The following is a 17,112-nucleotide window of genomic DNA, read 5'->3' on the forward strand; positions in this document are numbered from 1 at the left end:
CAGAGTGCTGACAAAAAAAAAAAAATATACACAGGAATGTTTGAAAGCAGCTGCCTATTAACGGGTACCACATTGACCCAGTATTTGGTACTACTGGTACTGCAGAAAGGCTGGAATTATACATTAAAATAAATCACAATCACTAGGTAGCTGATTATCTGTTGGCATTTACTACAAACATTTGAGTGGAAATTTGATGGACTAAACATCATCATTTAAAATGTCAAACCTCAGCATCCCTGAACAAAGCACTTTCTGCTACTAACATGTTTCAAGAAGAACAAAACACTTCATTCTCATCTAAAGAAAAACACAAGAACATTTGTTTTATCATTTTCATTACATTACATTTTATATTTCTCTAATTTCCCATGCATTTTCCAGGACTACAAAATCAGTAATTAATTTGCAAGCTTTTCCAGGGTGCATGGGAACCCTATATAGATTTTAATAGTTTTTTTTTTTTTTTTTTTTTTTTTTTTTTTTTCAGATTAAAGCAAAAAATGATCAACTTACAGAGCTCTTTTGGAGGTTTTGATGACTGCCAATAATCTAATGAGACACTCGTCTGATTTCTTGAATTTCTGAAGCTCAAACTCCTCCAGCTCCTCCTCTGATGTCAACAACACAAAGGCCAAAGCAGACCACTGGGCAGGAGAAAGATCAGCAGATGAGAGACTTCCTTTGCTAAGGTGGGTCTGAATGTCTTTCACCAGAGTTTGGTCGTTCAGTTCATTCAGACAGTAGAACAGATTGATGGATCTCTCTGGAGACAGATTAGCTTCAAATTTCTGCTTGATGTACTGAACTATTTCCTTTTTGCTCTGGTCATTTCCATCCTGCTGTGTCAACAGACCCTGTAAGAGTCGCTGATTGGACTGGAGTGACAAACCAAGGAGGAATCGAAGAAAAAAGATCCAGGTGTCCATTATCACTCTCTAGTGCCTTGTCCACTGCAGTCTTGAGCAAATCAATCATGGTTTCACTTTTGTTTTCCTGTTCTGTAGACTCATGAACAAATATACTTCTCTTCTTTATGTCTAGAAACAGATGTGCATAAAGGGCTGCAATAAACTCTTGAATGCTCAAGTGAACGAAGCAGTACATGGTACCAAGAACGATCCCCATTTCCTCCTTAAAGATCTGGGTACACATGCCTGAATACACTGATGCCTTATAGACATCAATACCACAGGCTTCCAGGTCTGATTCATAGAAGATCACATAGTTTCTTTCCAGCTGATGAAATGCCAGTTTCCCCAGTGAAAGGATGGCATCTTTATCCCAGGAAACATCTGGTGTATATTCTCCATCATACTTTCGTCTGCTCTGCAGGATCTGAAATCTGAGAAAGTGTGCGTACATTTGTGTCAGAGTCTTAGGAGTGTCTTCAGTATTTGATTCCTGCAGTTTTTTGGAGGCGTCATCAGCCTGATTATTTTTCACAACATTATTTTTTTTCGCCTCTAAAATGTTCTGGAGAACAGTGGCTGAAATCCAGCAGAAGACTGGGATGTGGCACATGATAAAGAGACTCTTTGATTTTTTAACATGATCAATGATTTCTTTGGCCAGATTCTCATCTGTGAATCTTTTTCTGAAGTACTCCTCCTTTTGTGCATCATTGAATCCTCGTATCTCTGTCAGCCGGTCGATACAGTCAGGAGGAATCTTACTGGCAGCTGCTGGTCTGGTGGTGATCCAGATGAGAGCAGAAGGAAGCAGATTTCCCTTGATGAGGTTCGTTAGGAGAACATCCAGAGATGATGGTGAAGACACATCATGCAATGTCTCATTTTCCTTAAAGTTTAAAGGAAGACGAAATTCATCCAAACCATCAAGAATGAACAGAACTTTTTGGTTCCTTCTTGTAAGGTTCAGTCCTTTTGTCTCAGGGAAAAACTGAGTTATAAGGTCCATCAAACTTAGTTTTTCTTTCTCCTTTAAGTTCATCTCTCTAAATGGAAGAGGAAATATGAAGCTGATATCTTGATTTTCTTTTCCTTCAGCCCAATCCAGAACAAACTTCTGTACAGAGACTGATTTTCCGATGCCAGCAACTCCTTTTGTCAGTACAGTTCTGATCTGCTTGTCTTGTTCAGGTGCTTCAAACAAATTTTTGCATTCAACCTGTATTTCTTGTGATTCATGACGCCTGGAAGCAACTTCAATCTGTCTTACCTCATGTTCAGTATTGACCTGTTCACTACAACCCTGAGTGATATAGAGATCTGTGTAGATGTTATTCAGAAGTGTAGAGTCACCTTGCTTTGCAATTCCTTCAAACACACATTGATACTTTTTCTTTAAGCTACATTTTAGCTGATGAATGAAGAACAGCTCATCTAAACACAGGGACAAAAAAAAAAAAAAGTTTTTTTTTTTTTTTTTTTTAGCATTTTAGTTTTACTATTTTCTCCCATACATTTATAAGTGACAATGTGACAGATGATCACGAGTCTCTTACCTTCTAAAGTATCAGCAGCTTCATCTTGCTTCATCTCTCTCAGGAAGTAGAGTGTGAGATCAAGAGCTGCTTCTTTGATACTGCATCTGTTCTCATTAAAATCCTTCACAAAGTATTGTACATCTTCTTCTTGTAATATTTTCTTAAACTTTTCCAGCTCATTCTTCAGAAATGTAATTATTTTGCTTTCAAGATCCTAAAATAAAAGAAAAATACATTTTTCTGTGTTTCTAAAAGTAAACATAAATGATCAAGATAAAACAGAAATCAAATTTCTACTGAATATTCTTGCAAGTGTTGTTCAGTAAACTATTTGTTTGTTATAAATGTAAACATTATTGAAAATGTGTTTTCCTACCTGGAAGATCCACAGGAGATTGTCTTTGAAATTCTTGTAGTTCCTGTGAGTCTGGACGTCTGAATCTAATGTCTCATATTGAACCCTATTAGTGAATAAAATGAAGTACTGCATTTTCAGGGAAACTATTAGAGAAATAATTTGCAAATTTTTTTTTTAGCAAAGACAGAAAGCAATAGCTGTTTAAGTTCACACTGTTAAAGTATAGGATCTATTTAAGTATAAATTTAGGTAAATATTAGGTCTCATTTTAATCTTCTTTGCTGTTGCTCTTAGCATCTTAATGAAAATGCTGATAAATATTTAAACAATATAGATAAATGTTGATAAATATTCAATTAAAAATTAAATTAAATCTTCACAGACACAGTCCATGTGCAACCAACAATAAGAAAAACAATATTAAATACCTTGTAAATGGTAGATGATGCCACACTCCCCTTGTCTTAATGCAACTGACTACAAAAACAGAAACATTAAAACTAATGAGACCCTAAAAGTTTTTTTCTCACTTAAGTTTGGTGGTTGGCATCTTTTGACCAGTCACTCTTCACAGACACAGAGCTGGACACATGTGAGCCTGATAACAAAATTTTTGCTACATGATGTGACCTAAAATCATTTACAAAAATAAATAAAGACATGGTCTGTGTTTCTTTGTAAGTGCACAGTTTGCATTTTACAGCAAGTTTCAAACATTCATTTTAAAAGCTGGAAACCTGTTAAATATGTTCATTTAGTTCAGATCATTTTGCATGAACAGATGAAGAAAAAAAATATAAAATACAAAAATAAAGCAATTGTAGACATGTATGGATGCTTTTATTTCCTATATTTTAAAGATAATTTAAGCATTATTTTACATTTAATGAATATATGGGCCTACGCCCAAAATATATTTCACTTAAATCATTTACTGAGATAGAGAAAAAAAAACGAAAGATAAAAATGTGCTGATGCGCTCCGAAGTTCACAGAAAGAAAACATAGACTACAGAAATTAAGCGGCATTCTGCTTGTTTTCTCTTTGTTGCAAAAGCTTTACAGTTTTGAATTATGTTTTGCTTCTGTCTGTATGGCCATAAATTACGGAGTAAGAGTTTCCTCAGAAGAGGAAAAAATGCAGTGATTGCGTCGGTGCCTCAAGCGCACAACAAGCGCATAACTTGACAGCGCAACCTAATGAAATTCAAACGTAGGCTATAAAAAGTTACACTGCTCAATTTAAATGGTCAGTAGTACAAACTGTTCAGTGTGAACACCACCACACTGTGCTATATTTCAGAAGGGAACTAGCCTATAGATATTTTTAAAATGTTTATAATTTATTTTTTAAACATTTGATTTTTTCACCGGTATTTTAGCCTACATTATTTCTGAATGTATTAATAAAATGCGACGTAAAGCCTACGTAACTTATCTTTTTTCCTCTGAAACGAAGTTTTATACAAAAAGCATAATTTTTAACCAGGCAGTAAAAGTTTTAAATATCTTTAAAAACAAACAAACAAAAATACTTCAATTTCGCTTAAAGTTTTTCCGTTCGTTTAATACATTTGGCCAAAATCTTGTTATTAAAAAAAAAATGCTGTATTTGCCATATACGCAAGATACCAGACTGACTCTTTTTTTTTATTTATGTATTTATTTTTGTGTTTTTAGTAAAAATACTTGATTATTATTATTATTTGTAGTAGTAGTAGTAGTAGTAGTAGTAGTATTAATTAAACTGCCATACCTCTGAGGTTGAAATATAATGCTATGGGGCATTATAATGCTATTTACGGCATCATGAAACGCCCCGTATGAAAGTAACACAGATTGTCCCGCATTCGCAGGCATACACCATGTGACCACCAGACCATATGAATAACAAATTCTCAATTGATAATTAATCATTCTTTTGTGCAAATTATTGTTTTAATTGTGAACGTAGCCATTTGGGGAAGGCTTTAAGACCAAGCGGAAACCTCTGCCGGCTGCTCCCCCTTCACAGCGAGCGGGACTCATGCTAACTGCAATTCCCTTCACCGTCAGCGTTTTGATTTTGGCAAATCAGTTTGGGCAAATGCAACTTATTGATCATGAGCCAAAAAAAACAAAAAAACATTTGTTCTACCTGAGAAAAGATGTAATTCTAAAAGTACATTTTCTTGTCTTACACAACTATTTTTTTTTTAACTTTGTCACTTTAATTTGATTAATTAGGCCTAAATGTTTTATTTTTTTTTTTTAAGACATAGATCTATTTTTCAACCCATGTACATGAACTTGTTTTTTTTTTTTTCTGTATACACTTTTTCCATTTTTTTATATTACTGTTGTGAGATGTGAGATTGTGAGATTTATTTATTTATTTATTTATTTATTTATTTAATCTATCAAGTATAAATATGCATATCACTTGTCTGCTGGACATTTCAGCCTGCTTTTAAAAGCATCTTATTTGCATACAATTCTAACCACCTCTAGAGCCAAGACTGCTCTTCTCACCTTTATTCAGAGGGGAGGTGGAAGGTGGTTTGGCCAGTTTTGGCAATGGCCACAAACAACCCCCCCCTCACATTTACAATTGTAAGTTTAGTTCTTGCACTTTCATGGGTTGCGAAAACCATGGCGGGGGATGGGGGCCCAAACATTGCGAGACACAGGGCTCACGACCGATCTAAATTTGTTACTCATTCTCAATGGGAAAGTGCCCAAGCAACAATGCTCAAAAAGTTGCCCCGTTTATGGACGTTCTAATCAGGGGTTAGACACGACTGTTGTACATAATGCTACACCTTTATTCTCACAATATTACGACTTTATTCTCAACAATATGACTACAACTTCATTATCCTAATTTTGATTTTATTCTCTACTTATTATTATAATTGTATTTATTTGTTCATTCATTCATTCATTCATTCATTGTGACACTATAGCATCATCATTGATCTTGTCTGGGTGTTTAACTGCAGAATGTTAATCTTGTAGGCAGTATTTGCTGCCATAGCCAATAAGGCATCATGTTTTATAATATTTTGGCCATGCGAAGGGAAAACTAGTATGTTGAGGTGAGGCAGATTTTAATGACAAATAACATTTATATATTTCAGTAATTTTAATAAGAAAACTACAGCTAGCCGATTTAATAATTTCATAATAACAATATAATCCTTATTTTCTAGCGCCTTTAAATGTGACATCTCAAAGCGCTTTACTTAACCAAAAAAACCATCAAAATACACCATTAAAGATTCCATCAAAGATTATAAAATAAGCAAAAAGAGGAGAAATACATTCAAAACACTTGAAAATAAAATAATATGGAAATAATAAAATACATTTCAGCCAAAAGAAAGGGAAAAAAAAAAATTCAGAGCAACATCTCAACCATGTCTAAATCCTAAAAAAAAAAAAAAAAATTACAGCCACGGTTTTAAATAATCATTTATTTATTTGGTATGAAATATTGACGTTTATAAATAAGAGTTGTGGGACACCTGAATGAGTGGCATTCTTCTAAAATAAGGGTTTAATTCTGACATGATAGTCTTGGAGGAGCGCGCCGGAGCATTCAATTGGATTTTTTGTTTTTTTTGGTCATAATAGTACATAGAACATTGTTCAACTAGGTTAGGCTATTTTTGTATATTAAGCACCTTGAAACGTGGAACTGAAATAAACTCAAATCGAAAACAAAATATACTTTATGAAAATATGCATGAATGATCACTTTTGCATCACTGGGTTTGTCTTTAATTTACTTTTAGTAAGACTAATTAAATTAGCATGCTGACTTGATTACCTATAGCCTATATAGCCAACATATCGACAATGCATGCGGAAAGCACATTAAAGTGTTCGTTTACAAATAATAAAAATAGCACGTTTCTATGTTTAAATAATATGTTTATATAAATTAGCAGATTATGTAATGAAAGAGTTTTTGTTTTTGCTTTATTTCGTTAAGTAGTAATTTAAAGCTTTCTATGGATATTTATTTTGTCTGTGTGGTATGTATTCGCTGAGTTTCTATTCATTTTTTGTGAAGCTCTCCTGTTGAGATGACAGAAAGCGCATCATGTTTGTTTTCTTTATATTATAAATAAAGGCACTGCTAACGTTTTGTTGATATTGTGAGCACACACAAATAAAAAATGAAAAAAAAAAAAAATGCAAGTGATTGCGCTGGCACCTCCATGTCCTGCAAAGCTTGCTTTTTAAGTAAAAAAAGTTTACATTTTTACTTATCGAAGATTGTTCTATTGCGTAGGCTATTTCCACATTGTGCCAGAACAAAGTGAAGAGAAGTGAATGCGGACATTAGATGCAGCAATCACCTGATAAATTGGTGCATGGTCCTTCAAAAGTAAAATACAGAATAAATGCATTTGATTGGTAAACAAAATTCAAACGTGACATTTTAATATGTAATGGTAATATGGAATTTATGGAAAAGCTCCTAAAAGCGCTAACGTGTTGGGGGCGTGGTGAGGCGTTGGGGATCGTCGCTACCATGGCCTGTCAATCTACTCCACAGCCATTCACGGGCCTCCTCATGGGCTTCAGCCCCACCTAGCCCAATGGTTAACAAGGCCCTGGCCATGGTGTTTATATACAACAGAATGTTCTTCCTTGCGCCATATTGTGTGAAGCACAACAATGTTTTAAAAAAATCTGAAATAGCGCCAGCAGGGAGCTCCGTGATATAACCATGCATCTGTTCTTCTAAGCCTATAAAAGTGTGGTTGCTTGATCTACTCTACTTTCCAAGTGAATTTATGCCTCGTAATGGATGTCTGGAACATCTATCACAATAACTACAGTGACAAAATTGGCTAACATAATGCTATAATGTAATACCTTTGGGTAGCTGATGTTTTTTTCTCACTTAAGTACGGTGGTTCATCTTTTGACCAGTCACTCTTCACAGACACAGAGCTGGACACATGTGAGCCTGATCTTACACTAATGACACAAAGAACAGAGAGAAAAAAAAGAAACAATATTGCATAATGTACTTCAGTCTGATTTATAAAGTTTTAATGTTGTAAATGGTACTTAATATAGAGATACAGGCATGCATTTGTTCTTTTATATCTATAAATGTTTGGTTGCTTGATCTACTCTATTTTCCATTGTGAATTAATGCCTCGTAATGGCTGCCTGTATAATTGTATTATTGGAAAGAAGCTCCAGAAGAGTTCAAAAGTCACCATATGTTGTGTTCAGTGATTGATTTTTTTTAATTCAGTCAACATCTATCAGAGAACCACAGTGATGAACCTACCTTTTGGTAGATGATCTTTTTTTCCTCACTGAAGTTCGGTGGATCAACACCTTTTGACAAACATGGTGTTCTTTTATTTATTTATTTATTTTATTTATTTATTTATTTATTTTTATTTTTATTTTTTTCACAGAACGTGTTTAAAATGACTCTCTGAAAACAGACTCGGTCTTACCTCTGTTTCTGTGAGAGACTCATCTCAGACTGAGAGTCCTTACCTTGCTCTTCTGACATACTGCAGATAAACTCCAGTGATCAGCATTGGGTTGTGAAAACAATCTGCTGTTCAGTTTGACCTGGAGATGATGGTCGTTAACGAGATGAATAATACGTTGAGTTAGCAGCAACAGCAACAGCAACAAAAACACTATATAAATAAAGTTACAAGAGTTATAAACAAATGCATTTCCGTGTAGAATAACCAAATGGTCTTATTGAGAAATGTCTGGTTTAAAAATACTACAGATTTCTCATCACAAAAACAACAGCATGAAACAGAAGACAAAATACGGGAAAACCTGCAGAAACACATTTGTTTTCAATAACCCCCTTTTGAAAAACTGACCTACAGTCTTGTCCACTAAGAAGAGAATTTATTTGAAACGCTCATTTTTCTGTCCTTTAGTCCTGTAGCTTGTCAGCAATTTCTTCTCAAATCTCTCAACAGTACAGACGGATCGGATTAAATATGCAAAAACAATGTTCACGAGTGTTAAAATGAGTAGGGTCTGTGCTAAAGTTGTATCTATAAAAATGTTTTCTAGGACATAAATCCAATGAGCAACGCTTTCTCTTGCTATCTGAGTGTTTTCCGCAGTTACTTTCGTTTTCATCTTCTTCGTGGGTTTTACTGGAGGGTTTTGAACGAGCTGAACAGTTACTGCCACCTGCTGTACTGGAGCGTGGATATTCTACCTAATACATTTAAACACTGCATTATTATTTTCCCTGTTCCTGGACTGTTGTCTACGATGCTGTTTATTGCAAATGTCACACGTGATGAGATTTGTATTCATTTCTCACTTTCAGTTGTTTCTGTTCATATTAGGGTGTAGTATTAATACTTGTTTTACAGTTTCTACTTCTTTATGTATACTGGCTCCATGTCCAAATGGTTTTTGATTCCATCATTACTTTGCCCAGCTGAGGGTTGCCAGCCATTGCATATAATAGAGAATTGTCCCACATTAAAGACAATAAAGTAGTGTTCTGTATTTAAAAAGAAGAAAAAAGAATAAACAATAGGATTGCACAAATTCAGAAATAAATTTGTTAGCAGCAAATAACATGGTTTATCAGACTATAATGAAGTGCTGTCGAGAGATTTATGAAGTAGTTTGTCTCTGACAGCCATGAAATGATTTTAAGTGGCAGTTTACAGGTGATCTGAAGATATCAGCACAATGAATGAGGAGAAAACCGTCTCTAACCAACAAATACTCACGTGGTGCAATTAACTCTTGACACCCTGAAAGCATTTTAAAAACTGTTGTTTTCTGAGTGAAATACACAAAAGTAATGGCTCATAACTCCAAAACCATAGCAAGGAGAGTCAAAAAGTAGGTATCGTTTGATAGAAATCTTTCTGTATTTTTATGGGAAAACCTAATTCTTTAAATACAGACATTCTCATACTAAGAAATAGGTGATCAGGTTTAAGAAAAAAAGTGCTCTTAAAGAAAATTTTCCTATCTTTCTTATTTGATATTCAATATCTCATGAAAGGAATAAGGTATGAAAAAATTCTTTTTTTGGTGATATTTTGCAATATATGGGCTGTACGTGATGTAAATTTTGTGGTGATATCATGAAGTAATCAAAAGTTAAAGCATTTGGAACCAAGGCAGCCTTTTTCTTTGCCCTAAATTGTTGTTTTCTGAGTGACAAACATTAAAGTAATACCTCACACAAGTTTAGTCAAACCCCCAAACAATTATATTTGTTTTATTCTGCTCTGTGAGACCTTTCAAATGACATATTACACATGACTATCTGAGCTGTATGATATTTTTGACATATTAGAGATCAGAGCACAAAAATATATTTCATGAATTATGAAAACTTTTTTCTACTTATCAGCAAATAACTCAGCACTACTTAGGAGTTAATCAAAGTGGTCACAAGCATTGTAAAGTTCAGACTCAAAGCTTTCAAATGACATAATATTTTGTGTTGCTCTAGGCCAGGGGTATCAAACAGCCCTGCAGAGTTTAGCATCTCCCCTAATTTAACACACCTGAACAGCTAATCACGTCCTTCAGGCTTATTTGAAAATGTTGGCGGTACAATCTGATTTATATGGACTACTTAGCAGTCTTTAAGAGTTGATTGCATTGGTTGAATGCATATATGAATGAAGCCATATCATAAAATAAAAATCATATTGATCCACTTTGTCAATATGAAAATATTATGGAATATTTGAATTTGTGCCGAATGAGAGAGGTAGAATACAACAGCACAAAAATCCATTTCACAAGCAGTTGAGTGCTCAAGTCTTTAAAGTAACTTAATGTTATAGTGAGAGACGCGTTCAGAATCAGTGCATGCTCACTGTTTAGTGGGCTTTGTTTTCAAGTGCATGTGTGTGTGTGTGTGTGTGTGTGTGTGTGTGTGTGTGTGTGTGTGTGTGTGTGAAACAGTTTACAATAAGCAACAAATAATGTTTCAGAGTGTAGTATGCTACAGTGTTGTCACATGACAAACAGGGAACATTAATTCAGCACAGCTGTCGAGGTTGTTACCTTACAAAGAAATGCACTAACCGCTTCTTTTACAAAGGATTCTTCCTGATGGTTTGATGCTCGTCTTCATGGGAATATTCCAGCATTTATTGGTGAATTGCACAGGGAGGAGCTTCACTGAAGGAGCAAATCTGCCAAAATCAAGAATACATCAGTTAGATTTATATTTTTTATGTTCACCTATCTATATCTACTTAGTATAAAGCTCGCACTTGGATCTATCCACGCTGTTTGTCGAGTCCCGTTACAGAATACTTCGCTACCACAGATCCAGCAGCTTTTGAAACACAGATCAACCATGAACCCAGCATCACGCCTCCTCTGCCTGTGTCAATGTAATCAGGCTATAGAGGAATATGTGGCAGATTGTTGTGAGGTATGCCATTTGGTGGAATTTAATGATGTTGCCCTTAAGGGTATTTTTTGTAACGGACTTAAGGACAATTTATATGACCTCATGCCAGATAATAGATGTTCTGCAACCCTTGAGGAGTACATAGACTATGCCCTGTTGCTGAGTGGCTCTGCATTTACTGTAGGGAGTAGTCAAGTTACAGCTGATCTTCCTGAGTCAAGCACAGTCAGAACTGTTGTTCATGATCCAAGTCAAGCTACAGCTGATCTTCCTGAGTCAAGTCAAGAGACAGCTGTTCATCCAAAGTCTCGTCACAACTGACCTTCCAAAGCCACGTCACGTCGCAGCTGTTCAACCAGAGCCGTGTCACATCTCAGCTGATCGTCAAGAGCCTTGTAATGTATCAGCTGACATCCCACAGCCTCACCATGTCTCGTCCCAATCATCCCAACTTCTAGTCCCACGCTCCCAAGCCACATGCCCACAGCCTCCACACCCTCAAGCCCAGCGGGCATCCCACTGTCTACTGTGCTGCCTGTAATGGCAGTCGCCATTTTGAGCGTGTGGGCTACACACTGTTACAGATTATTGAAATGAATGATGTTTTGATACTTACCTATATCCTGTAATGTCACAACAGGTAATCGTTTCATTTGCTTAAGTCTATTGTTTAAATTGCTAATTTCAAAGCAATGATGTAATTAGGTCACTTAGCCTACATCTTTTTGGTATGTCCAGAAACTGACCAATCATAACACCTTTTTTATACAGCATAATTATACATACAGCACCACAAAGAAATACTTTTAACGTTTTCAGTGTTAAAGTTAATTCACATGGATCTATACACACATTGAGGTATTTATGTGAAGTTTTAAAATGTCTCATGGCTAATATAACTACATTTTTTTCTCTAATAATGTTTGTCACTATCCATAAAATAACTCAACTCCTATTGATTTGAAATCCACCAATTCGATCATCCATAGATCCATTCACACGTGCACGTGAATGAAATATAATTGCATTTTGGTAACAGGAGAATTAGAGCTACAGTTAGCATCAAGCTACACATCAATTAACCAGATTTATAATACGATTTTCATACAAGACAGAAATGTTTGTTGCATTTTAGAAATAAGCCATTTGCAGTCCGTACGTTTCACTTTGCAACTGGGGGGTTGCCCACCGGCAGAAGCATAAATCGGGAATTACACAAATAAAATGAATACATGAATGAATTAATTATATGAATGTACCTCTGAAGGTTCTGATTGTCTTCTGAAAAGATTCAATGTCATTTTGTTTTCATCTTCACTCCATGTAACATCTAAAGTAGTGTTCTTGATCGCAATGCTGCTTCATCCACAAAGTTCATGGAAACAGCTGTAATTCAGCTTTTCCATAAGCGCCATCTAGTGTCATACAGTGGATTTATAGAGACTTACATTTACACTCAGCTTGTGTGCGGTTTTTGTCTGGCCAAAAAACAGACCGAATTGTCATGCCCTTGCTGTAGCCTATATATTTTGAGCAGTTGATGAAAAACAAGCTTATGTGGATTCTACACATTTAAACAATTCAGATAAGTTATCTAGATTTATGGAGCAGATAAAAAAAAAAAAAAAAAAAAAACATATAATCATTTATTAATCAGTTATCATTTTGACTTAACTCTTTTCTTTATTTAAAGGCTAAAATGTGAGGTTTGCCTTTTATGAAACGTTTTTAAAGCTTTATTTGATCATTTACTTTAGATATTTGAACATGCCATATAGGTTGTCAGTCATGTTGTCATTTAATTGGTATTGTTATTGTTTTACTGATCAGGTAAACAAAACGTCATTTTATTTGTTGTTTGTGGATTTTTAAATGTAAAACTTGGTGAAGTAATTTATGTGTCAGTAATTTTTAAACATTTCCAGCACATTTTAACAATACCATGATAATACTGATAACCGTGATAATTTTGGTCACTATAATCGTGATAGGAAATTTTCATACTGTTACATCCCTAATAAGAGGTATATTTCTGCTTTATATTACAAAAAAATTAATATTGCACAATATTAAAGGTACAGTTACATTACAATCGAATGTATTTTACTGTGTACTGTGGAGTTTCTATCTAGCAGTCTCTATTCTTATTCTATTTTATCTATTTGTATTGTTGTTTTACTTGAAAAAGAGCCTCCATCAAGACTAGCATTCTCTATTCTTTGCTAGCATTCTCTATGTACTAATTTTGTTTTTATTTATTACAAATAATGACCTTTTATGCATTGTAACACATTAATTATTTCCTGCTTTTTCTACAGGCATTATTAAAATTCCTCCAGAGGTGAAATGTTTGTAATAAAATCTTATTCAGGGTGACTGTGACCCTGTCTGTGTCACGTTTTATTGGGTTTTCTTTTACAGTTTGGGAGAAAATTAAGGGCAAATCCGTCATAATACATTTTAACTGTGGTTCCCAACCCACAACACTGCACATTTTGTATCTCTCCTTTGTCTGACACATCCATTTCAGGTCTTGGAGTCTCTACTAATGAGCTGATGATCTGAATCAGGTGTGTTTAATTAAGGAGACATGGAAAACATGCAGTGTTGGGGGCCTCCAGGAATGTGGTTGGGAATCTGTATTATAACACTGACCATTTCTTGATTTTTAGACAGGCATTATTAAAATTCCTTTAGAGGTCAAATCATTTTTTTCCAAAGAATCTTATTCAGGGTGACCGTGACACTGTCTGTGTCAGATTTCATTGAGTTTTATTTTACAGTTCGGGAGAAGATGAAAAACAAAGTAAATGCTTTAACTGTAAATTGGTCATGTAGATAAAATGCCCTATAAATGACCTTTGTGACCTAAGTTGTCAGAAAATTAACTGTGTTTTAATGTGTTGGTTGCTTTTCTCAAAACAAGGAGAGAGCACATTCCAGTAAGAAGACATGTAATGTTTCACACAATAATATTAATAACTTGACACTCAAACACCAGAACCACACATCAAGTCTGCAAAACTATACACCAATTGTTGTTTAATGTACAAAATTGTTAATAATCTTGCACCTTCACCCTTGAAAGAATTAGTTTTCTCCTGTAATGAAAATATACAGCAGACTAGAGCCTCATCAAGAGATGACTGTGCAGCGAATTTTAGAGTTACTGGTTTTGGTCGCTCAGCTTTTTCTGTAAGAGCTGTTTTATTGTACATGGTATTATATCAATGTTTTTATTTTAGAATTTGTTTTGGTACTTTCTTGCCCAGGGACAGCAGATGAAATTTAGTTACATAGCTAATTCTGGGGCAGTTTTTTTACTGTCTACTGTCCCTGTCAAATAATGAATAAAATAAATAAATAAATAAATAAATACTCAGACTTTGCACAGTTTTCAATTTCATACAACACTTTCATACAAAACACAACACACTATAGGGGTTTTGCGCAACACACTTCCGTATTCTGCTAATCAGGTCTCGTTGCTTTCGGTTCACATGTATGCCTCATTAAATATGAAGCTGTAAAGATAATCATAACCAATGTCCAACACGTATGTGGATTTATATATTATTATTATTATTTTTTTTTATTCTTTTCACTAACATCTATATATAAAAGTCGAATTTAAAAGTCCATATATCACAATTATTTAATACTGCCATTAATACGTTCTTTGACAAGTGCACACGATGAGACCCGTTTTCCGGGTTTGGTCAGGTGACGTTCGACATATACCCAATACTTGCACAGAAATCTAACAGGAAGTATTTTGATTTCCTTTTTCAAACACAAACAATCAAAATGCCACACTAATTCATCAGTGCCTCACACTAAATCCTCGCTTGTGCACAGTGTTGGGGAGTAACTAGTTACATGTAACGGAATTACATAATTTAATTACAAAATAAATGTAATTGTAATTAGTTACAGTTACTGAGAAAAAATGTGTAATTAAATTACAGTTACTTTTGAAAAATGCCAGTGATTACAAAGGGGATTACATCTGAAATTTTTCACACACCCACCCCATCTTACAGATTTAATTGACTTCTTTCATAAATTGCATTGACTGCTCTAAAATGAGACACCAGTGTTTCAGGAGTTTAGGACACAGAATAGGACACATGCTTATTTGATAACCGTTTTATTTCTTATTTGGGTTTATGCATAAACTTTATTTTTTAAGATTGTTTTTTCCAAGGCATTGTTAGATGCTAGTGTTTTCTGTCATAACTACGCAAACATTTGATTTCAAACCCAGTATCATAGCTATTAAACTATTTCTTGTTATGATGTTATTTATATTATGATCTTGTTATGACATCTAGCACAACTCCGCTCACGGTGACCCGAGTTCGATTCCCGTCTCGAGGTCCTTTGCCGATCCCGCTCCTCTCTCCTCCCAGCTCTTTCCTGTCATCTCTCTACTGTGTACGGACAACTCTCTACAAAAAAAAAAGTAAATAAAAAAAATAAAAGTCTGAATTTGTGGTGGCTGTGCTTTAAATTAAATACGATGTGGACAGTTTCTTAATTCTGTCATCCTGGTATTGTTTCATACAAATGCAGCTGCTGCCTTTTTTTTGTACACTGTAATGGATTATAAGATAACTAACAAACTACTACTACTTAATTATTTATGTGGAGAAATGTTGTGTAAGAAAACTGGTATGACTGCACTGTATCCCTAAAATGTCTAGTTTGAACTTGCTGTTTTCTAGCAACTGATTTCTTCATGGACGCTTTGTGTTCAAATATTTCAACTCAGATCAGTGTTTTGTGTCTAATTATTTTGACACGAAACATCTAAATAATCTATCAAGCAGCTGTGTAATAAGTGACATAATGTACATTCAGCCAGTTGTTATCGCAGAATAAAGATGTATATTATCCCTTACTTATTATAATCTTAATTCAAGTGATAAAATGTTGAAAGTCTGACACTAATAAGTGTTTAGTACTACTGTAAGGATAACTCTGCCTGGTTTAAATGTTTCAAAATGATTAACTGTTGAAAATATTAGAAATTTAGAAAAGTAATCAAAAAGTAATTAAAAGTAATAAGTTACATTACTTTAATAAAGTAATTGAAAAGTTACACTACTTATTACATTTTAAATCAAGTAACTTTTAATCTGTAACCTATTACATTTCCAAAGTAACCTTCCCAACACTGCTTGTGCAAACGCTCATTGCTTTACTAAACACCAACCAATTATGGTTTTAGAATAGACCTTGGAATATGCTTTGAAATAATCACCTTTTTTAAAATTATGTTTGGTTTCTGTCCAACTACACATGGTTAATATACACTACCAGTCAAAAGTTTTCAAACAGTAAGATTTTTAATGTTTTTTTTTTTTTTTTTTTGTTTTTTTTTTAACATTAAGCTAACCACGCCTGCATTTATGTGATCCAAAATACAGCAAAAGCAGTAATATTTTGAAATATTTTTACTATTTAAAATAACTGCTTTCTAGTTAAATATATTTTAAAATGTAATATATTGTAATATATATGAAAAGCAAAATTTACATGATCATTACTCCAGTCTTTAGTGTCACATGATCCTTCAGAAATCATTCTACATAACATGCTGTTCAAGAAAGATTTATTATTACTATAAATATCTAGAACAGTTGAATACATTATTTCTGGATTATTTGATGAATCAAAAGATATAAAGCATTTATCTGAAATAAAAAGCTTCTGTAACATTATGAACTATACCATTCAAAAGCTTGGAGTCAGTATTTTTTTTTTTTTTTTTTTTTTTTTTGTGTTTCCAGGAAAAGAAATGAAAGAAATTAATAACTCGGCTGTTTTCAACATAATAATAATAGCTTTTTTTTTTTTTTTTGAGCAGTAAATCAGAGTATTAGAATGATTTCAGGATCATGTGACT

The 17,112-nt window shown here is 34.1% G+C and overlaps 1 pseudogene; it reads right to left on the reverse strand.

The window, feature by feature from the left end:
* Positions 1 to 512: 512 nt before the first annotated feature.
* On the reverse strand, positions 513 to 8,939 carry LOC127160815 (protein NLRC3-like; annotated as a pseudogene).
* Positions 8,940 to 17,112: the final 8,173 nt, after the last annotated feature.

This window comes from Labeo rohita, unplaced genomic scaffold (genome assembly GCF_022985175.1).
Source record: "Labeo rohita strain BAU-BD-2019 unplaced genomic scaffold, IGBB_LRoh.1.0 scaffold_460, whole genome shotgun sequence".
Lineage (NCBI taxonomy): Eukaryota > Metazoa > Chordata > Actinopteri > Cypriniformes > Cyprinidae > Labeo > Labeo rohita.